General features: G+C 46.0%; 1 long non-coding RNA gene across 2 annotated transcripts; it reads left to right on the forward strand.

Moving 5' to 3' along the window:
- Positions 1-13500: 13500 nt before the first annotated feature.
- On the forward strand, positions 13501-21608 carry LOC135292436 (uncharacterized). Of its 2 annotated transcripts, XR_010354778.1 has the most exons (3): positions 13501-18736; positions 19346-20203; positions 21430-21608. It is a non-coding gene; the product is annotated as an uncharacterized LOC135292436 (long non-coding RNA). The 2 variants fall into 2 exon arrangements; XR_010354777.1 differs by having other exon boundaries at positions 13501-20203.
- Positions 21609-23927: the final 2319 nt, after the last annotated feature.

The raw sequence follows: 23927 nt of genomic DNA on the forward strand, positions 1-23927 counted from the left end.
TCCCAGTCCATCCCCAGCAGGACAGTGTAGGCAGCAGGGTTGTCCTGCAGCCAGGGGCAGTGCTGGGCTGGGAGATGGAGCAGGAGAGAGGGGGAAAGGGGCAGTGACTTCCTCCTCACCTGCCTCAGTGTCCCGGGGCATCTTCCACTTCCTTTCAGCCTTCTCCTCTATCCAGATAAGGTTTGGGAATGGGAAATGCTGATTTGGGGAAAAACAAGATGTGAGTGCATTGCCTTTGAAGGTCCACTGGCCAAGTCCATCTCTAGAAGTCACTGGGTGTCTGGTGGTCAGAAATACCTCCAAAAATCAGCAAGTTCAAAACCACTCTCCCAGGATTTCCCTGTTTCCAGTGTTCTTATTTGAAGTTATGGGGGTCCCTCTTCTCAGCACTTCTGAGGGGCCTGTGGGTCCTGGGCATCCCCCCCGCTCTCGGGTGCTGCTCAGCCATGCTGAGGGGCTTTTGGGGGTCCCAGGGCTCATCCTCCCCTGATTCTGTGACAAATGTTTTTGTGATTTGTGTCAATTGGCAATGGAATTAGCAAATGCTTCTATCTGCTGTGTCCAAAATTGACACAAAAAAAGGTTTTAGAACTTTCTGACCAAATAACCAAATAAAGAATCAAAATAAAAGAAGTATAATAGAGTAAAAGAGATGAGGTTGCAAGATGACTCATGCTTGGAATAAAAGAGAGGAAGTTATGGAAAAGCTAAGAGATATTGCAACAAAGCAACTAAATGCTTATGTATAAAAAAAGCTTGATGCACATGACCAAATCATGTAGCAGACACCAGTGTAAGGCCTCCCTCCAGATGACCACAAGAAGGACAGGAATCAATGACCACCTGGAAAGATTATGAAACTGCGGATCCCAGCTTATTGATATTTGCTGATTTGGACTAACTGAGCTCATTGGAAAATGCTTTGTAGGCTTAAAACCAGTATATATACTTTACTGAACTTGTAAGTGGTGTGTGCCTTGAGTACATCAGTGACTCCCCGGCCACCCAGTGCTGCTGGCTTGCTTTCTTTGAAGTAAAAGATATAGAAATAAAATTCAGATTGACTATTAAGATTTTATATCAATTTAGTGACGCTGACCTGATGCCCTGGATCTCTCGGACTGAGGCTACTGCAGGAGGCACCCCACTTTTGTGGCCCGTAGAAGCCAATAGCCCGGGAGCTAACGGCACCACAAACCTGGTAAAGAAAGCAAGCAAGGAACTGAGCTCCCTGAGAACTGCAGTTTAAATCACCTGCAATTCCAGTGCACAAAGATCCAGACAAGAGCAGCGGGCTGTGAGTATCGTTCGGCTGGGTGGACACGGCAGTGTCTGAGTGAAAGTGAGTGAAGTAGATGCAATATTATCGCGGAGCCATCGAGGAGTCCTTCTATCCGTGCTTCCATCACCCCGCGAGGGGCTCGGCCAGTGAAGGGACAAAGCGAGTGCTGTGAGACACTGCTCACGACGGCTCAGGGGAACAGTAAGACCTCTGGTTCAAGGAACCCCCAGGGAGGTTCAACGAGCCCCCAGAGAGGCTCAAAGGGTCCCAAGAGAGGCTCAAGGTTATGGGGCCCCCAGAGAGGCTCTAAAAACGAGAAAGGGAGTGAATAAGCAGAGATACCCCCGGACAGCCCCCTGGGGTTAACAACTGCACATTGGGATGCAATGCCCTCTAGGAAGGGAAAAAGTAAAGAAGAGATGGTCCATTATTGTATGGTAGAGTGGACTAAGGAAGAAATTAGGCCTGATCATTTATATTGGCCAGTGCTTGGGTCCTTTCATGATTGGATGTGTCAAGCTTTAAATCTTTATGTAAATAGTAAGGAACCCTTTGATCAGGAGGAAAGTGATTATGTGGCACTTTGGAGGAGGGGGGGTCTCTGTAGTGATAACATTATACCCCCTGAAAACCAAAAAAAGAAGAAAGGTGGAGGAAAAAGAAAAATCTTGGGAACCATTAGACAATTTGCCCCCTCCCTATCAAGGGCAGGAAACTCTCTCCTCCCCTGAGAGGCCCCGGAGCTCGATGCCTCCACCACTATCATCACAATCTAGTAGGACTCGGAGCCAGAGGAGAGAACAACGCCAGGAAAATAATTCTAGTGTGCAGGAGAAAGATCAAAAGAAGAGACTATTCCCCTTGAGAGAAGTACTTATGGGAAGAAATGATAGGGGAATAGCGTCTGTAGCAGTCCCACTTCATACTGGGAATGTAAGAGAATTTAAAAAGGAAATGGGGCGGCTGCTTGGAAACCCTTTAGGGGTTTCCGAGAGGTTAGACGAATTTTTAGGGCCACATACTTACACCTGGGATGAGCTTCAAGCTATATTAGGAATACTATTTACTACTGTAAGGAAAGGGAAATGATTAGGCAAGCAGGAATGAGAGAATGGGAAAGGAGACACCAGCAGGGTCCACGTGGAGATCAAAAATGGCCTAATCAGAACGAGCAGGACAGACAAAATGTGAGGGACCTTAGAGATATCATTATACAAGGGATACAGAATGCCGTACCTTGAGGGCAAAATATTAACAAGGCCTTCAGCGTGCGCCAAGAAAAAGATGAAACACCTACAGATTGGCTTGAGAGGCTCAGAAAGAGCCTGCAAATGTATTCAGGAGTGAACCAAGATTCACCAGTAGGAGCAGCATTGCTTAAAACTCCATTTGTGGCAAAATTATGGGGAGACATATGAAAAAAAAAAAGGCTAAAGAATGAGAGGATTGGCAGGACTGGGGTCTCCAAGAGCTATTGTGGGAGGACCAAAAGTTGTATGTGAGGAGAGGTGAAGAAACACAAAAGGCAGAAGTCAAGATATTTGTAGCAGCTGTGAGGGAAACTCAGAAGGGGGAAAAGAAAGCGTTCAGAACAGAAGGACAAAGACCTAGGGGAGATTATAAGAAACTTCCCCAAATTAGAAACCCCGGAGATGGTCCTGCAGATTATCATTGCTATTACTGAGGAAGGAGAAGACAAAGCGAAGCTGTAAGCAACAACAAAAAGATGGGGAAAAAAAGAAAAAAAAATGTCTGAAGAGGACAAATAGGGGTGTCAGGGGCTGTACATCTTGAGGACCAGATCATCAAAGGAGCTCTTGATAGAACTAAAAATAGGTCCCCTAGGGGAAGAAGTTTACTTTTTAGTGGACACTGGAGCAGAAAGATCAACTATACAGCACTGCCCCAAAGGGGTAAAATTACTTAAAAAATTGGTCTAGTTGTGGCAGCAAAAGGGGAACCATTTAAAGTACCCATACTTGAAAATGTTGAAATTGAATCAGAAAATAGGATTTCTTTGAATGATTTGTTATTGGTACCAGAAGCAGACAATAATATGCTAGGAAGAAATTTAATTATAGCTTTAGGAATAAATTTAGAAGTGAAACGAGGAGAACTACAGGTACAGTTTTATACCTTAATGTCAGAAGATGAAGACAAAATTAATCCAAAAGTGTGGCACCATAAAGGGGAAACACGAAAGCTGAAGATTGGACCCATTAAGATAGAAATAAGTAATCCAGTTGTTCCCATAAGAGTATCAGAAGCTTTGAGGGGTCCATCAGTGATAGCTGCTGTCCATGTCAGAGGACACCAGAGAGGAACGGATTATGGGACTCATGGCAATAATTTGGCTGATGCAGAAGCACAAAGGGCAGCAGTATGCTTACCTGTGTTTTTAAATAATTTGAATAACAGTGAGGATGATACAAAATATAAAAAATGCTGTATCTCAAAGGAAATACAAGAGATGCAGAAACTAGGGGCTAAGCTAGAAGGGCATAAGTGGCTTTTACCAGATGGTAGAGAAATGCTATCTAAAAGTAATGTTAAAAGAATAATTCCCCAGTTACATTCATGAACTCATTGGGGAACATGAGCACTAAGTGACCACTTTTTAAAGTTTTTGGGGTGTATAAGAATATTTGATATAGCAAAACAGAAGACACAAGGATGCATTATTTGCCAGAAAATTAACAAGAAGACATCTAGACAGACCTCGCAGGGAGGGAGAAAAACTGCCTACAGGCCTTTTGAAAAGATACAAGTGGATTTTACCAAACTACAGAAAATGGGAAGATATAAGTAGTTGTTAGTAATAGTGGACCAATTAATTCATTGTGTGGAGATCTACCCTGTGGCACAAACAACAGCACATTTTGTTACAAAGATTATTTCAGAAGAAATAATTCCATGATTTGGGATGATTAGAGTGATTGATTCGGATTAGGGTTCCCACTTTACCTCAAAAGTGTTAAAAGTAATGAAAGCTCTAGGGATCTCTTGGGAATATTATACCCCTTGGCACCCTCAGAGTTTGGGGAGAGTCGAAAGAATGAACCAGACCCTAAAGCATCGCCTAGCAAAATTAATGATTAAAAAAAACTATCTTGGATTAAGCATTAATCCAATATTTACTGAGTATTTACCATTAGTGTGGTTAAATATGCGAACAATGCCAAACTCAGAGCATGCGATCTCCCCATGCAAGGTGTTATATGGGATGCCATATTCTCCAGAGATGCCGGGAGATAAAATTACCTGTATTGAAAAGGACTGTAATTGCTATCCCTTTGTAAGCACTGAATGCAACTATTGGAAGGAGAGGTGGTGTTATAATTGTCACAGGGGTGATCCTCCAAGTGGGTTGTGTTCAGAGTGTAAACATATTGAACAGATTTTATCTGAATATATTTTTTATAAAAGAAACTAGAGGAAGGTACATTAAAACTAGATTCTTATGAGTGGTGGATGTTGTGGAAATACGGATTAAGAGGGGGACTATCAAGTGAGGCAAACATTAAAAAGACTGAGCGTTGCAAACGTAATCGGGTCCCTTGCGGATCCGAGCCAGCCAACGCAAAGAACTGGGAAGTATTTAAGAAACGGCACAGAATGCAGGAAAGCTCACACGGAACCCCTGAAGAATATCCTTGCTGCAGAGAAGATGGTACCCCTCACTGCTGGGAGCACCCCGGGAGGCCAAGGAGGAAGAGGGACAATAAAACTGTGGGGCCTTCTGGTACTGTTGGGTCTTCCAGGGAATGGGAAACCAATCCCTGCTTGAAGTGCTACCAAAATGTAAAGTATGGCTGGACCATGGCCCAAGCACACACTCATATTAATGTAGGATGTTATGGGCCAGGACAACTTGAAACTTGTACAATAGGAGAAAAGGGTTACTGGGTAGCAACAGATTCAGGAGTGGGAGGATGGGCACCTGGAAACTATCAATTTTGTCACCAGGGAGAACCATTCTTCTCTTTTCCCAAAGTCAGAACGTGGGGATACTCAAATAAAGGGGGAATACAAGATAAATTCAAGGAAGAGTTAGTGAAAAACATCACAAAGCATTTAGGGGAAGTTCAAACCAAAAAGAACAAGAGCAGGAAGTGACCTGTATAAAAAAACTAAGAAAAGACTCAGGGACTGGGACCTCCCCATGTTAGGAAAAAAATTTGTTTATTGATCTGATGCAAAAAGTAGTTAAGGAATTAAATGTGATTAACTGTTGGGTTGGTGGGGATCCCAAATGACCGAGCAATGGCCGTGGAGGGGAGAAGGGGTTGGACCTGATCAGTTGCTATTATGGAACACGACACAAAGATTTAACGAAATTCAACCTCAGGGGTAAATATTGACTCATGAAGTAGTAGGCATAATTTGTATTTCTAGGAAAGGAAACAATTGTACTACGTATGTAGGACATACCTCCTGCAAGTTGATATACACCACCAACTCCACTTTTACAACCTGGTGGCCAAAACCACCAACAGGTTATTGCTCCATCAATTGTACCAATGGAACTGTTTGCTGAAAAAGTGTAACACCTGCTAATCCTTTAGAGGAGGTAAAAGATCTTAAGGGATATTGGGAAAATCAGGGGCAGAAGGCTGAAAATTGGAAAGCTTCAAATGGATTATTTTGGATATGTGGTAAAAGGGCATATGATGAATTATCAAAGAGATGGAGAGGTACCTGTACAATTGCAATTATACAACCTGCATTCTTTTTGCTACCAAAGAGCAAAGGTGAATATTTAGGACAATCTCTTTAGGAAACTCTGCGCAGAAGAAAACAAACTGAAATAGGAGGAAAACAGACCTGGAAAAATGAAGAATGGACTTCCCAATGGATCACAGATTACTGTGATCCTGCCTCCTGGGCTCAGGACACCAGCTGGGGTTATAGAACCCCTATTTATATGCTTAACCAAATTATTAGATTACAGACCATTGTAGAAATTACTTTTAATCAAACATCAGAGGCATTGAAACTTGCAGCTAGAAAACTAAGCCAGACCAGAGCAGCAGTATATCAGAATAGGCTAGCCCCAGATTACTTATGAGCTGAAGAAAGGGAGTTTTGTGGAAAATTTAGTACATCTGAGTGCTGTTTAGAGATTGATGATAATGGAGAAGCTATTACAAATCTGGCAGACAAAATTAAACAAGTTGCACATGTTCCAGTGCAAAAATGGAATTCCATATTAACTGACAATTGGAGGAATAATTTGTTTGAAGGAGCCTGGTGGAAAAAGTTGGGGTTCGTGTTGCTTTTTTCTGCATTAGGCCTATTGTTTATACCATGTATGACTCCATGCTTTATTAGTCTAATGCATTCAGTGATCCAGGGAATGCAGATTTCAGCAATGCTCATAAACCCTAAAATAACAACCACAGGAGAAAAAACTCTCTCCCTTATGATAGGCAAGGCCAAAGCAGAACCAAAAAACACTGCAACCCAAAAAGTATCAGCTCAATTTCAAGCAAAGACATGACTCAATAACTTAAAGGGGAGGGATTGTGAAAAATGTTTTTGTGATTCGTGTCAATTGGCAACGGAATCAGCAAATGCTTCTATCTGCTGTGTGCAAAAGATACAAGGAAAGGTTCTGAAACTTTCTGACCCAATAACCAAATAAAGCATCAAAATCAATGAAGTATAGACGAGTAAAAGAGATGAGGTAGCAAGACGACTGTTGCTTAGAATAAAACAGAGGATGTTGTGGTAAAGCTAACAAAGCAATTAAATGCTTAGGTATAATAAAAAGCTTGATGCACTTGACAAAATCATGTAGCAGACACCAGTGTAAGGCCTCCCTCCAGATGACCACAGGAAGGACAGGAAGCCAGGAACCACCTGAAAAGATTATGAAATTGCTGCTCCCAGCTTATTGATATTTGCTGATTTGGACTAACCTAACATTGGAAAATGCTTTGTAGGCTTAAAAACAGTATATATACTTTACTGAACTTGTAAGTGGTGTGTGCCATGAGTGGAGCGGTGACTCCCAGAGCACCCAGCGCTGCTTGCTTGCTTGCTTTAAAATAAAAGACATAAAAATAAAATCCGGATTGACTATTGAAATTTTATATCAATTCGAGGGCGGCTGCCAGGTGTCCCAGGGTCCCCTTCTCCAGCATCCCCCCACCCCAGGCACTCAGCGCTTCCCCCGCTCCCCGACAATACTTTCAGGCTCGGGGCCTGGGCCCCACTCATCTCCCGGCTCCACCGCCCCTCCAGCCTGCCGGAGCTCCCCCAGCTCTGCTATCGCCCCTCTCCCCACGCCGGGGCTCCCGCCTTTCATCCCCGCCTCTCCCGGGGATCCCCAAACCCGTGGCCCGCCCGCCGGCACCGGCCGAGCGCCACGTGGGCCCCGCAAAATCCCCCCGGGCCATTCACGGCTCAGCTCTGCACTCCGGCCACATCCAAAAATGTCCCCTCGTCATAGGAAGAAAAAATACCGCTCCCAGCAAAACCGAAATATATTTGGGACGCGACTCCGGATTCCGCGAGACCCAAACCCCTCCAACCTCCCTCCTTTCGCCCCCCAAAAATCCCTCCCGGAGCTGCCGCGATCGGCTCGGGGCGAGCTTCCCCTCCGCGCTCACCCGCGGCACGCAGGGCAATGCGATGCTGCCGGGGCCAGCCGAGCTGCGGGCTCAGCGGGCTCGCCGTGGAGCCCCGCAATGCTCCTGCCACTGCTGCTCCTCCGCGGGCCGCTCCTCTTCGTGCTCCTCGCCTTCCTGCTCTTCCCCTTCCCCTCTCCCTGCCCTTCCTCCCGCTCCTCCTCCGCTCCCGCCCCGGACCCGCCTTCCGCACCCGCTCTGCCCCACGGCCGCAGCAGCACCGCCTCCTGGACAGGTTCTGAGACACCTCCCTGGGTGTCTTCCTCTTCAATCCTTCCTCTTCAAACAGGAGCATCAGGACTGGTTCAGACAGAGAGTTCTCATATTCTGGCCTTAGCCTGTGACTTATAGGAAGAAAAAGAATTACAACTTCTATCAGAGGCATATCGTATACCCTGTCTGATTCATCCCAATACCAGACGTGCTAGCTAAGTTATATCTAAATGTTTAAATTGTGGAAAAAATTCATATTGTAGTTCAAAAAAACGGACTCTCATTGCATGAAATGTCAAGCACCAAATCTACCCCCTATCCAAATAGAACTCAAAACAACTGAAGTAATAACTTTGCTTTGTAGATGGGAATTATATTGCCTGTTGAATGGGAGATACCTGAGGAACGGTGGGAAACAGTTAAGGAATGTCAAAAATTATTTGCCTGGAAATTAGGAAAAAGGAAGTGACAAGGGAAAAAGAGAGCAAGACCGAGTTGGCCGCTGTACTTGCCACCGAGAAGATCAAATACACCTGCAATGGCTTGCTGCCGGTTTTCAGCTCCCTTTTTCTACCTCTGTCGAGGTCAGAAATGAAGGCACTTGAGACGATAGTTCACGTTCAGACTCAGGTGTTTATTATTTCTTATCAATGTGACAGCCTCACAGCCATGAGTTCTGCAGTCTTTCTTTAGCAAGGCACAAAATGGCTCACTATCTCTTGTTACAAGGTCTTTTAAGGCTAAACTATCCAATTAAGAAATGACACCTAAATTATTTTCCCTTTTAACCCAATAACTAATCCCTCAAAGACCACAGTGTGGACTTTTCTGTCTAATTACAAAAGACCACCCAAACGCATGGAGAAGAAGGAAGAAGAAGGTAAAGAAGAACAACCTGTCTCCACCCTAAAACCTCCATCTTGCTTCATATTTATTATGATATTCTAAAACCCAAACTCTACATTTTCCACCCTGTGATATTATACACCTCTAACCAATTGCACACCCATGACCCCAGTGCTATCAATCAATTTTGGAAGCCTGTTCCACGACCTCAGGTCAAATGCAGTGCTCTCCAGGGTGTCAGAGTCTGTCTGTACAGAAAATCTAAAGTTCTCATCATCCAGGGTTCCAACAGGCTGCAACCCCATAGGCATGGGAGGTGGGGATATAAGCCATACCAGACCTCTGTTATTCCTTTTTCTGTCACTCATCTTTTGTCTTTTCCCTTTCAGGATAATGGCAAGATTGTATCACAAATGCTACCGAAAGCATTACATAGAAAGAAACCAAAGTTCCTCTTTTATTGCACAAACCCGTGTGAACAGGCACTGTTAATATCCAAATTAAGTACCTGTAGGCAAAACGGGAAAAAATATTGGATTGCAAGAAACTTAGGAAAAAGTGGTTGTAGACTGGGAATTGAATATCCAAAAGGAGAGAGATGGATTTGTTTCCCATTTGCCCTTAGGGGTGTAGTCCAAGATTCGGTAAAAAACAATTAGTAAACAAAAAGGTAAAACCAGCACAGCAATCTAACTCATTATTAACCCCAATTTATGTGCTGAATTCTATGATAAGACTCCAAGCAGTTTTCGAGATATTAACAAACAGAAGTGCTCAGGCATCAGAATTAATACCAAGTCAACAAAGCCAAACAAAAACCATAGTGTATCAAAATAGATTGGCTTTAGACTATTGACTAAAGAAGTGGGTACTTGTGGAAAGTTTATAATATATCAGATTGTTGAATATAGATGAGAACAGGGATGTCATCCTGGAAATAGCAAAAGATATCAGAAAAATAACCCAGGTACCGGTCCAAAATTGGGAACCAATGTTAAAATCTAGCTAGTGGGGCAATGCATTGGGGATAGAATGGTGGAAGAAATTACGCTTCTTCCTTTTATGTGCTACAGATGGTTTGATATTTCTTCCTTGTTGAATCCCGTTTTATTTGACTAATTACCAGCGTAGTCCAAAACATACAAATGGACAAGAAATATTGCTCAAGCCAAATAATTTATAAAGAATAAGAGGGGGGTTTGTTATAGAAATCTGCCTTGGTTTGAAAAGACAGGTGTCTGCTAAGGAAGGCAGAAGCTTCCCCTGAAATGGCAAATGTAAACCCCCTCCCTCCAAATTGTTTTAATTTTGAAATTAAGGGGTTCTCAGGCAAATATATGGGAGCTCTTCCCTAATAAAGATATGGGAGTTCCCAAAGATAAGGAGTTCTTCCCTAATAAAGACTCTTATGGGAATAATAGTTCTTTATTGGGGAAGAAAATAAAATTTAAAAAACCATAACAATGCACTAATACAAAACAACACTGACAGAGTCAGAATACGACCTGACACCCTGTTGGTCAGGGTGTTGGCAGCAGTCCCATTAAATGGTGACTGCAGTCTTCCTGCAGTGATAGATGTGATTCTGCTGGAGCAGTGATCCTGTAGAAGGGTGGTTTTCCTCTGAAGGTCCAGTGGCAGTGTAGATGGGCCTGGGCTTCCTCTGGGAATCCAGTGGAGAAGAGAGCTGCTCCTCTGGGAATCCAGTGGGAAAAGCTGCCCACACACTGCCCCATATTTCAGACTTTAGATACCGCTGAATTAATTGATTTACTGATTTAAATAATAAAGTTCCAGGAATGGAATTGCCTAGATAATTATTAAAGTATCGATTAAAAGGAAGTAGATATTTAAAAAATGATGATTTAAAGAAAATATTTGGTGTCGGAAATAAATATGGCACTTGTTAATGTAGGAAACAGAATAAAGATAGCAACTTAAAGGAACGAAGTAAATGTGGCAGTGAATTTCATGTGGAAAATAGAATAAGATAGTGACTTAAAGAAATAGGAAACTAAAATAAAGATGGCTACTTAAAGAAATAGAGTAAATATAAAGATAGCGAATTAAAGAAATTAAATAAATATGGTGACTTTAATGGGGTGATTTAAGGGTGGAGGTTAAAATAGAAAAATGATAATATCAATAATTTTTTAAAAATAGTTAAAAATACTAGGGAGAAAATGGCGAAATGGTAATTAGAAAACTAAATAATGAATGGCGATTCCAAGCAATAAAATTACTTTCACCTATACCTACTACTACTAATAAAAATATGATTTAAACTCTAAGTATATATTGTTTAACAGGATGGCTGGTCAACAACTAGCTGCAATCTCCTACTCAAAACGGCACGCTATAAACTTAAAATGGCCACTTCTCAGCTCACCACACAAGAAACATAAAATGGCCTCTTCTCAGCTCGCCACGCAAGAAACATAAAATGGCCGCTTCTCAGCTCACCACACAAGAAACATAAAATGGCCGCTTCTCGGCCTGCCACACACAAAATCAAAAGAATCCCCAAAGGAGCGGTCAGAAGACTTTTGGTTCCCCTCACCTCTGAACCTTACTCCTCAGGGGTCCCAGTTTCCAACACACACACACACACACACACACACACACAGAGACACACACACGCAAACTAAAACCCCTTTCCCTAACGTGAGGCGGTTCTAACCTCCCCTTTAGTCCTAGTGACTGAAAGGGCCCTTCCGCAGCCGGTGGCCCACCTCCCCACTGTGGGTCCCCGCACCTGCAAAGTCTGTTTCAGCCACCCCTATGACCCCCTTTAGCTGGGATCCTAGCTCGGGGTGAGCCTACTTCCCCTCTGTGACCCCCTTCTACTGGGGTCCTAGTTCGAGGGGGCCCTACTCCCCTTGGCTTGGGCACCCTCCTCTTCCCTGGCCTCAAAAAGGGGCACTCCCCTACACAGTGGCCACTTTGTTAGGTGGTCTCCATATAGGAGTATTTTCTCCCACCCCCAAGGTCCCAGTTCCTCAGAGACTAGACTCCCCCGGTCTGTTCCTGAGGAACAGCCCTCCAGCTGGTTTGAGCTAGTGGTCGGAGCTCTACTCCTCACTGGGCAAGTCCGCCCCCACTAACCCTCCTCGGATACCCCTACAACCCCCCCACAATGGGATCCTAGCTTGGGGTACCGAGTGTGTCCCCCTCTATGGTCCCCCAATGGGATCCTCGTTCGAGGGGTACAACTCAGGCCAATGGCTCAAACCACCCCTAGGAACCTCCAATCACCGGAGGAACGGGAGCCTGAGTGGGTAAGGGCGGCTATAGGTAGGCACTCCCCGTCTCCCCTACTCCCAGGGATCCATAGGGGTACACACACTCTACAACAACACTTGCTTCCCTCCGTTCCCGGTCAGCCCCCCTCACAGGAGTCCAGAACTATGGTACTGGGAGGTCTGCACTCACTTTGGGGGTCTGTACTCACAGCCCCCGTCTCAGTCACACACACCCACTTCCCACCCCCTGTCACCTTAAACCCCACTCACGTAACTCAGAGGCAAGGTGAGCCCCGCTCCCTCTCGGAGGGCTCTCACCTTTTGAGTCGCTGTGTTCCCTGCAGCCTCGGGTATAGGCGCAATCCCTTCCGTGGTCCGATGTAGTCCAGTCTCTGGTAGCCAAAAAGGTGGCTGGACGCGTCTCCCAGGTCCTGGGCTACACTGGAACGTTTTGGGGTGTGGCCTAGCCCGGACGAGGCCCCAATGTTGTTATGAATATGAACGAGGCCAAGCTTTCTCAGGAGAAAGAGGTTCTCGTTTATTTAAATAGCTACAAGGAACAGAGTGCCCAGGGTAGGCCCGAGCACTCATGCAGCGACTCAAAAAACCAAAAGAGTATGTTGTTCTCAAACGTACTGGGTTCTCCCCAGAAAACAAGTTTCCAAAAAGAACCAAGCTAAATTGAACTTCCCCTTTTATAGCCCCCTTCCAGTCCAGGATTGGTGGATTTTGGATCCACACGGTGATTGGTCTGTTTACAGCCTTCTCTTTGGTCTTTAATGCCGTTCATTCTGGACCAATCATTTCTGCAGGGCGTCGAATGATTGGTCAGATCTTCCGTCCAATCTTCGTCATCCTTGCTCTGCCCGCCAGACTGCCCCTCCACCAAAGCCTGGACCCTTCCTCCAGAACATTCTAACCATTCTAACTCTTAACGTAACATAATTAATACAATAGAATTGAACCCTAATCTAATTTAAAACAATTTTTACTTATAACACTGAATGAAATGGCGTCTCTCCTCCTTCACCCCCTCGCGTTCCCCAAGTCGGGTCCCTCCCCTTCGTGCGCGGTTGCATCGATGGTGTCATTGTCGGGGCCCACCCCTCCGTCCCTTTGACCACACCCCTGGGTGGGCCTCCTGTGGGTGGTTCTGGCCTCCAAGAAGGCCATGCCCCAGTGGGCGGGTCAGGTCTACCACCAGGCCACGCCCCTCCCTCTTCTGCCTCTCCTGGTTCCCATGCCAACGGAACCGGAAGCAGGCCTGGCCAGAAGCAGGCCATCTTGGCCTGCTGGGACCCAAGTCACCAGGTCCCGCCGGCCAGTCGGAGACTCCGCGCCTCAGCTTGCCTGATCTCATCCTCCGAGGATGATGGGAACGCTGACATCCCTAGCAGCACCATCAGGCTGGGAGGAAGGTGGACATGCGCCATCAGGGAAAAAGCCTTACAGGAGGGTGATTTGGGTTTGGTGTGGGACCTTGATTGCTTTGCGGCTCCAGTCATTATGAACCAAGGGACGGAACCGTGATGGGAGCACATTCCCTACACCGAGGTGAAGGAGTTGAAAAAGACGGCCAAGGACTATGGCTGCAATTCACCATATTTTAAAAATGTTCTAGATCTAACTTTTACTCGACACACCTTAATTCCCCGTGATTTACAATATATTACTACCGCATTGCTCTCTCCCACTGAATTTTTACTATGGGAAATGCAATGGAAAAAGCTGTTGAAGCCCATTCTTTCCAAATGTGATTTAGGTGCTGTGCTGGGAGAAGGGGAAGAAGGCCTTGAAGCTTTGGCGGGGGAGGGGGAGTTCTCTAGTTTGGAAGACCAGGTCATGTTACCTGCTGCTGTCTTAGATGACATCAAAACTGCTGCAAAAAAGTGGTATTTTAAAAATACCTGACGGAACTACCCCCCTCTAAAACTTTTCTTTGATCCATCAAGGGATTGAAGAGATATTTATTAAATTTGTCGACCACGTCCGAGAGGCCATTGAACACCAGATAGACAATGTTGATTCCAGGGATGAGCTCTTGAGGAAAATGGCAATGTCCAACGCCAATGTGGAAACAAAAAATATCCTCAGAGCTCTCCCCCAGGAGCCCGAGCCAACCATACCACAGATGGTCAATGCATGCACCAAGGCCTCCTCTCTAGAAAACATCTGGGCCTTGGCTGTCAGTAAGGGAGTCGGGGAGGCAGTGGTGAACATAAACAATGTCAGGTGTTTTAACTGTGGCCAATTAGGCCATTTCCAAGGTAACCGTCCTCATTTGCCCCCCGGACATTTTAATTCACCCTCTGTGCCTTCACCAAGAATGCCCAGAAACCACCAATCCCTATTTGCCCCAGACATTTTAATTCCCCCTATGTGCCTTTGCCAAGAATGCCTGGAAACCACCAATCCCCACACCATCCGGGAAACAGGTGGCAGAGCGCGTGGCAGCTCCACGCGGAGACACCAAATGGCAGGCCGTGTCACCAAAGTCTCCCGACCATCCAGGAGACCCAGTTCCCGGACAGCTCATTTCCCAGGATCGGAGCCATGAAGAAGGACTCAGGCCCTTCAGGAGAACCCGCAACATAAACCAAGACACTGGTAGGATTTTATACAGCTGCATCCACCTGTTTTTCGTCGACGAGGATCTGGTAAGGTCTCTGCAGGGTACCTGGGTCCCCCTTACCACGACCACAGCACCACCGTGTTCCTCCTCGGAGACTCTCGCATTACACCGCACAAACTTACCGTCCTCCCCGAGGTGGTGACCATCGATCCTGGAAATGAAATCACTGGTTCTGTAATGTGTTATAACCCACCCTATACCCTGTGCAAAGGGTCCCCCTTTGCTCAAATGTATATTTTATCCGGACAAGACTATCCAAATGATGACAAGGATGTCCATGTTTATTACTCTAAGAATTTAAGTAGGCAAAGACCACCTATCTCCTCTGTTATATCCCAAAAAGGGTGATTCGTCGAACTGGACGTGATGGCAGACACCGATGCAGATATTACCATTCTTCACAGGGCAGAGTGGCCTCGCGACTGGGAGTTCATGTCCCCTTGTGGCACAATTTCTGGCATCAGGGAAGCTGTCAATTCCTTGCGAAGCAAGCATCTGGTAAGCGTGGAAGGGTCTGAGGGGCAGATTGTCACCACTTGGCCATTTGTTGTTTCTTCTAACATCAGATTACTTGGAAGGGATGTTTTGTCCCAGTGGGGAGCCTGCCTCAATATCCCTGACCCCAAGTGGGATTTTTAGTATGGGCCACTGCAGAGTGCACAGCCTCACCTCTGAATTGGAAGACCAACACACCAGTGTGGGCGGATCAGTGGCCCCTCCCAGAAGAAAAATTGACCGCGCTGCATGAATTAGTTGAGGAGCAATTGTGCCTGGGGCACCTTGTACCATCCACCAGTCCCTGGATCACCCCTGTCTTTGTTACTATAATCCTGGCAAAGACAAGTGGCACTTGCTGCAAGACCTACGTAAGGTCAATGAGGTTGTCGAGGATATAGGCCCCCTACAACCTGGCCTCCCTTCTCCCTCCATGCTTCCTCGGGATTTGCAGCTCACGATCCTTGATATCAAGGATTGCTTTTTGAACATCCCGCTGTACCCCGGAGATGTTCCCAGGTTTGCATTCTCTGTTCCATCTGTCAGCCATGGAGAGCGCTTCAAAAGATATCACTGGGTCACTTTGCCCCAGGGAATGAAAAATTCCCCGGTGCTCTACCAAACTTTTGTCACACAAGTGTTGTCTCCTGTGTGCAAGATGCTCCTAGAAGCTATAATCTTACACTACATGGACAACGTACTAAACTTAGACTCAGCACTATCCAACACTGTGGCAGCAATCGAAAACAGGATTTCAGATAGCTGAGGACAAAATTCAGCTATCGAGCCCATGGAAGTACCTCAGGTTTTTAATCATGGGAAGGACCATCATGCCCCAAAGCTTGTCCATCAACGAACATCCTAAGACCTTAAGAGATAGGCAACAGCTGTGCAGTATCATCACATGGATCCAACCTTTCCTGGTCTTCACCACAAAGGAGGTGGCACCGCTCATCCACTTTCTGCAGGGAGATGGCGACCTGGCTTCCCCACGCTCGATAACACCGGAAGTCCCTGAGGCCTTGGAGAAAGTTGCTGATGCCATCAAGCACTGCCAGGCACATCGGATTGACCGGTCCCTTCCCCTCAATCTCGGTATTTTTTGTAAGTGCCGAACTTCCATGCATTGCTTTTTCAGTGGGATGACTTTTCCAAAGACCCACTCATTATTATCGAGTGGCTTTTTCTGCCGCACCAACCACACAAGACAGTCACCACTCCACGGGAACTCATAGCCAAACTTATTATCAAAGGCCGACATGGTCTCCGGACCCTTGCAGCTTGTGATCTGGCGTGCATTTATCTTCCTTATTCCCTTGAACAATTGGATTCTCTATTACGAACAAATGAACATCTTGAAATTCCATTAGACAGCTATCCCGGACAAATTTAAATTCATTAACCTAAACATAGGCTTTTTAGAGATTCACTACATTTGGCTCCAAAATCATACAAAAGCAAAACCCCAATCAAGAAGCTGTCACAGTGTTCACTGATGGTTCAGGCAAATCCCACAAGTCAGTGTTCACCTGGAGGGACCTGGACACTCAGAAGTGGGACTCTGATGTCCAGGTTGTTGAAGGTTCCCGCCAGATTGCAGAACTCGCTACAGTTGTGAGAGCATTCCAAAAATTTCAACAACCCTTTAATTTGGTCACAGATTTGACGTATGTTGCCGGGATAGCAGAGCGAGCAGAGCATGCCCTGCTCAAAGAAGTACAGAATAAAAAATTATATAGCTTGCTCTCTGAATTAATTTGGCTCATCTCCCACAGAGAGCAACCTTATAACGTCCTGTACCACACAGAGCTGCCAGGATACATCACTGAGGGCAACGGGAAGGCAGACTTGTTAGTGATGGCGGTGAATGCCACTCACATTTCCCCAGCTGTACCACAAGTCTTTCAACAGGCTCGTCTAAGTCACACATTTTTTCATCAGAATGCTCCCACTTTAGTGCATCAATTGAAGACCTCCAGAGACCAAGCCAAAGCAATTGTCTCCACCTGCCCCAATTGCCAGTCCCTAGCCCTTCCATCTGTAGCATCAGGGGTCAACCCCCAAGAGGCTTGGGAGCTCTGGAATTGTGGCAAACTGATGGGACACACGACACCCCATTTGGACTCCTCAAATACATACACATCTCAGTAGACACATTCTCTGGAGTTGTGTTCGCATCCACCCACACAGGAGAGAAAACAAAAGATATCATAAAGCCTTTCTATATGGCATTTGCCAACCTAGGCGTCCCAAAAGCTATAAAAACAGATAACGGCCGTGGGTTCAGCACAAATCAGTTTAAGGAATTCACACAATTGTGGGGCATCAGCCACTGTACTGGCATCCCTTATAACCCCCTGGCCAGTCAGTAGTTGAGAGAGTGCACAAAGAAATAAAAAGAATGCTTGAGCAACAGCACAATGCTGATCTAACCATGTTTCCAACAGAGAGACTTTGCAAAGCACTTTATGTCATTTACTTTACAAACTGTTCTCTAAGAGAGCCAAATCCGCCCATTCTCAGGCATTTCCATACCAACACCTATGCACATTTAAAGGAGAGACCTCCTGTTTTAATAAAAGACCCAGACTCAAAATGTATTAAAGGTCTGTACCCCCTGATAACCTGGGGAAGAGGGTACGGGTGTGTTTCCACAGAGCAGGGCCCACGATGCATCCCAGGGAAATTCATCAAACCCTCCCTGGACACCGCAGCAGATGATAATACTACATCAGACTACCTCAACGTGCCCCCACCGCAGAACAGTTCCGAGAACGCTGTTGCCTGGCGACGCCAAAGAAAGAAGCCTGTCCAGCCAAACATCATTGCTGAAGTTCTAATATTTTGTTATATTGGAAATATTTTCCAATGTTAAATGACTCTACAGGTTCCTTTATACCCTCTCCTGAAATCCCAGTAGCATTTCCCTCATACCACTTCCCTCGATCTCTCCCGTAACCCCTACCCATTACCCCCATAACCAACCTTACCTATGTCTTTAACCTATTAATTAAAATTAGGAGGACACAGAAAGAAAAACCAAAGATCTAATATATAGTGGGGACAAAACAAAGAAAATAACCGTGACAACTAACTTTACTATTCCTGTTTCTATCAGTGCTCAAACAGTCTATACCTGATTCATTTGAGAAGCAGATGCCCACTCCCAGGACACCCCAAAACATCTTAAGAGCGGCCACCACCATCACTGCCCTCCTGTGCATCCAAACATCGGTCGGATGGGTCGTGCCACAACCGAAAGAAAATGTATAGATCACACTAGTGAAATCTCTCAAACAAGATAATTTTTGCATGGCCATGGGAAGCGTAGAAGACCTGCTGTCTACATGTCTGGAGGGAATCCCCCTGTCACCAAACGAATACCCATATACAGGTAAGAAACCCACCCCAATGTAGACTTGGGATGATTGGATGACGACTCTACCACATGCACCACAAGAGCCCCAGCAACTAGACCTACTGGGCTCCTCAAAAGCGACTTACTGTGTAAATTTTTCTGTGAACCACCCAAACAAAATTGTCCGGAAATAACTAAGCCACAGATGATTGTGAGAAAAGATGTATCTCCAAATGATAAAAGATACAACGTTGTTGAGTGGTGCAATTATACTGCTGAAACATTGTCTAAGTCCTCTCCATTTCCCAGAGTGCTCCCCAGGGCAGTATTTCTCATCTGCAGCCACAGGGATCCCCTTGAAGATCAAAGGAGGCCCCTGCAGCCTTGATCAGCTTACGACCCTTACCCCAACACTACTCAAATTAAATATTGGAAGTGAGAAACTCAATTGACACACCAAAAACGATCAAACTCTCAATTCAACCAAAATTGTGATGACCAAATTTACAACAGGGGCAAGACGAAGAGGGGTAGCTGTGTCCATATTTTTGCCATGGGTTGCAGCTGCCAAGGCTCTCGGTGAGCTTTCTCACCTGGAGTGCTGGCTCAGTAAGCCGACCAACGCTACATCTGCCACCCTATCAGACCTCTTGGTGGACAAAGAAACCACCAGACATGCCACCCTCCAGAACAGAGCGGCAATCAACTTCCTGCTGCTCGCCCATGGCCATGGTTGTGAGGATTTTGAAGGACTTTGTGGTTTTAACCTTTCTTCAAGAAGCACGTCGATCTGAGCCAACATCAACCAAATGCAAGACCAAATGAAGACTCTTCTTACTGATAAGAAGGTTGTGGACATGATGGACAAAACACTTATGCAATGGGGCGTTCCTGGGAGAGTGGCCCCCATTCTTAAGAGTTTACAGTGGGTCTTTCTCATCCTTGCTGTACTCTCAACAGCACTGAAGTGTTTTAAGAAAACCAGGGACAAAACTTTAGGAAATGTTTATTTAATAAATAAAAAGGGGGAATATGTGGGAGATAGTCATGGGAATGATGGGGCTGGAATGCCCTGGGAGGACAGTGCTGTTTAGTTAGAGGCTGGCACAAATCCCCAGGAGTCTCTGGTTGTTAATGTGCTGTTGTCACTCAACTGCTGTTCATCCCCCTGTTCTAGAGAGTTCTGTGCCCCCTCTTCCCCCACTGGCTTTCCCTGGGAAACCACCCCCACTCTGCTCCCTCACTGGTGGACCCCCAGTCATCCCATTTCAACTCCTCCCCCGACTCCCTTCCCCATTGCATGATTTGTACCCTGACCCCTCCTACCTTTCCCCAGTGATATACCCTGGCCCATCCCCTGCTGGTTGCTCTTGGCCCCTGGTTCTCTTCAGCAGAGGTTGTGCTCCTGTTTGTTCTCCTCACCCTCACCCCACGTGGACCCCTGGATCTTCCCTAAACAAACCCTGCTGGATCTGCCAAGCCAAGAGTGCCCTCGTCTGTCTGGTGAGGCTGTCATTACTCCATCCAGGCTCAGGTGTCTGCTGGGCTGGGGGAGTTACCAAGGCTGCCCAAAGCGGAGACGCTTTTGGTGCTGCAGGCACCCCGACAGCACCTGCCTGGGGAAGCTACTCTGGCCACCCGCAGTGCTCCCTGCTCCCCGGGAAGCACTGGGGATGGTTTTGCCCAGGGCTTCAGGGAGGGTTTCCTCTGTGGGAGAGAGAGAGCCCCCACGGGCCTGGGGCTGCTCCAGCCACCCATCCAGGGATGTTGCACAGGGCCTGCAAAGAGGGTGGAGAGTGACCAGAGCTTACCCAGAGCTCCCCAGGCCCCTGTGCAGCTTTGGCTTTGTCCACTGACATCTGGCTCCCATGGCCTTACCCAACCCCCTTGCAGTGCCCAGTTCCCAAAAGCAGAGGGGGATCCCAGCACACCATGGAAATGGGTCTGGTCTGTGCTTCCTTCTACATTGGGATCGTGACATTGCTTATATTGGAAAGGTGGTGAATAACAGTTTGAAGATTCTACAGCATTCTGAGGGCAAGTTCTCTATGTGCGTTTCCTGACTAAATAATCTGTGTCCATGTGGCAAGAGCTCACTCATGTGCCCTTTCCCTTAACATCAGCTCCCACTGAGGCTGCCTGGCCAAGGGCAGCCCCAGGGGCACAGGGCAGAGGCAGAGCAAGTTCTCCACAGTATTTGGGTAGCAAGGCTCAGGACAGGAAAGGACAGTGCTTATTTAGTAGCTCATGTAAAGATTCATGGTAACAGTGATGTTGCAGGGGAAGCAAATTTGCTCCAGATCAGTGTTAAAACAAATCCAACGTGATGAAGGTTTGGCTTTGGCCTTGAGACTTTGCTCTTTGTGTGAGCCCTACTCTGGATTGATTCCCAATCAGTCTTGGAGCCGCTTTTGGGCGAGGGCTCATCCCAGCCCTGAGCCTTGGCAGTTCTCTGGCCTCAAAGGGACAGCTGAGGCTGCACTGCACATGACTGGGATTCAGGGCTCCATTATCAAAGAGCTTTGAGATATTTCAATCACTGTATTCTTAATACATGGTTTTCTTTATGAAACTTGTTAATTAGTTTTTAAAACTTAGTTGTAAATAAACTTCCAGGGCTTTTTCCAGTTATTTGATATAGTGAGTGATGGCCTAATTATCCCATGGCTGAATTAGAAGACTGTAAGTATTATAAAATGAAATAATGTTGACACTCTTATGTCTTTCAGAGACTCCTGAAACTTATGTTGGTTTGATGTGACCAACAGAAGAGTTTGGCTCTGCTTTTAATTGAAACAAGCAGCAGAGCTGGAACCTGTTGAAGAGAGTCTCTTCACAGCTAAAGGAAACTGCCAGGGTTCTTTTTTTCCAGCTCGGGGCAGGAAAATAAAAATCTCTCCGCAGTAAATACTCCTGACCAGTAACTGATATAAACTAGGCATTTGGGCTGTTTGCTGCCTCACCCCTGAGTTCCTCAGAGCTGCAGCTCCCTGTTCTCTTGGCAGACAGGGGCTGGCTATGGATGACAGTCACCTCTCTGGCCTGGTGCACACCAGGTCCACACACGAGCTGAGGGATCATCCTTGCACACCCCATCCTGGAAGAACCCAGTTCATTGATGAGTCTGACAGTTTAATGCGTGGCAGCAAAAGAAGGCAAAATAAAGGCTGGAATTGGTACCATTCTGTAATATGCTTTTACCACCAACATTATCTAAGTTCCTGTGCTTGTTTTCCTGGAGAATTTGCACTCAACAGAGCTTCAGTGCCTTTGATTAAAACAGTCTTAAGAGCAGCTTGGGGCTGGTCAGTCATTTAGATGTCAGCACTGACTGGGGTCCAGGCAACAAAAGAACATTAGCTGCAGGCCACCCATACAGTTTTTCACCTTAATGAGCAGAAAGCCTTTATTTTTGCAAACCGAGGGATGTTGGGAGGATTTTTGCACCATCAGGCCGAGGTACAAGGCTCTGGATCTACACAGCACTTTGGTAAGGAGGGGAACACGGGTGGGGACAATCCAGGCTGTTAGCAGTGCCCCCATCCCCTGATTAGGGACAGCACAATTGCTTCTAGAGCTCCTTAACCAGCTGGTGAAACACTGATCTCCTTTCTTTGCCCCCTGCATACTGCCAGGCAAGTTGAACAGAAAATCTCTTTTACTTCATGATCTCTGAGCACCAAAGCAAAGAACCGAGAAAAAAAAAAGGCAAAAACAACCCAACCAACAAAAATATAAATAATTTTTTGACCAGTCTGTTTTTTTTTGTTTTTTTTTAAAGAGCTTTATAAGACTGACTAAGCCAGTGCTGAATTAAGAGTGGCACATGTTATGTGTCTTTCATAAAGAGTGGGACAGCTGCTCTTATGCAAAGGTGGGTGCAGGGTCAGACCCTTTACTTCAGACCCAGCCCTGCCTTCCTGAGGGACAGAAATTCATCTGTTAGAATTCCTTGGAGCTTCTGGAGCTGCTCTTGGCCCTCCTGTGGATAACTGGGCTGCTGTGGAGCACTGGACAACTTTCAGCTTGGTACCTGTTATGTATATTATGGTAATTCGTACTGATAGAATATATGTATATATATAAGAATAAAATATCAAACCTTGAAATCACAGTAGCAAGGGAAGAGGGGATTGCTTCACAGGGTGAGGAAACCGCAGCTGGCAGTCGGGTAGGAGGAGTGTCATTAACATAGGAAGTGAACCTCACCGGCACAGGAGATTGTCGTTCTCACTGGTGTGAACAGGAGGAGGCCCAGCGATGATGGCCCATGGAGATGTTCATCTTAGACAGAGGGGACCATCAAGGACATACACCTGCACACGGGATTCCGGTAACCCAAGAGTGGATACACATCAGTTCCCGGACAAGGTTTTGTCCAGCACAGGACGGAGAATAGAGGCATCATGAATATGAAGAACCCTGAGGAAAGCCAAAGGGACTCTGACATGGGCTAGAAAAAGAGTATAAGAACAGATTCTGCCAAGCGGCATTGGTGAACAGGGGGGGTTGGGTGTGATACAAGGCGGATCTGTGTTCACCCAGCTTCCATCCCGCGGTCGGTGCTGTCCTTGATTGTTGGCTGTCGTGACTGTATATCGGTTCTGAATAACTTTATATTTTATTTTTATTAAATTGGCTGGATCGATTTTTACCTATAACAGTACTCATGTATGGGGGCCTGCAGAATCTAAGCAGCATCTTCCTTGGCCAACAACAGACTGGAAAGGAAAAACCAGCATCAGAAACCTGAGAGATGGAAAACTTTGGGCTGTTTGAGATCAAAAATGTCAACTAAAAATCTCAATGGCAAAGAACAACCTTTCTCACAAGGATTCCAGTAGAACAAATGACACAGGTGTTGGAATAACAGCCAGTGCCCACAGCAAAGACAATTCCTTGGTGGTGAGGCTCCCACAGAGAGTCGGCTGAGTAACGACGCTCACAACAAATGTGGCTACATGTCATCCTCCTTTATTAAGCAACATTGGCATATTTATCCTTTTCTATACACATTCTCATGCCTCTAGTGCTTAATGCTCATTGGTTAAGTAGCTATATTCACACATACATCTTAATTACTGATTGGTTGTCACGCTATAAGCATCTTTAGCTAAGGTGTGCCAAATGAGCAGCTCCCATGACGTGCTTGGCGCATTTGGTTTCATCCTGGCACAATGCTCATTCTTTATTGTTGTATCTGTTTGAGGACAGTGCATGGTCTATC

This window comes from Passer domesticus, unplaced genomic scaffold (assembly GCF_036417665.1).
Source record: "Passer domesticus isolate bPasDom1 unplaced genomic scaffold, bPasDom1.hap1 HAP1_SCAFFOLD_358, whole genome shotgun sequence".
NCBI classification, from domain to species: domain Eukaryota; kingdom Metazoa; phylum Chordata; class Aves; order Passeriformes; family Passeridae; genus Passer; species Passer domesticus.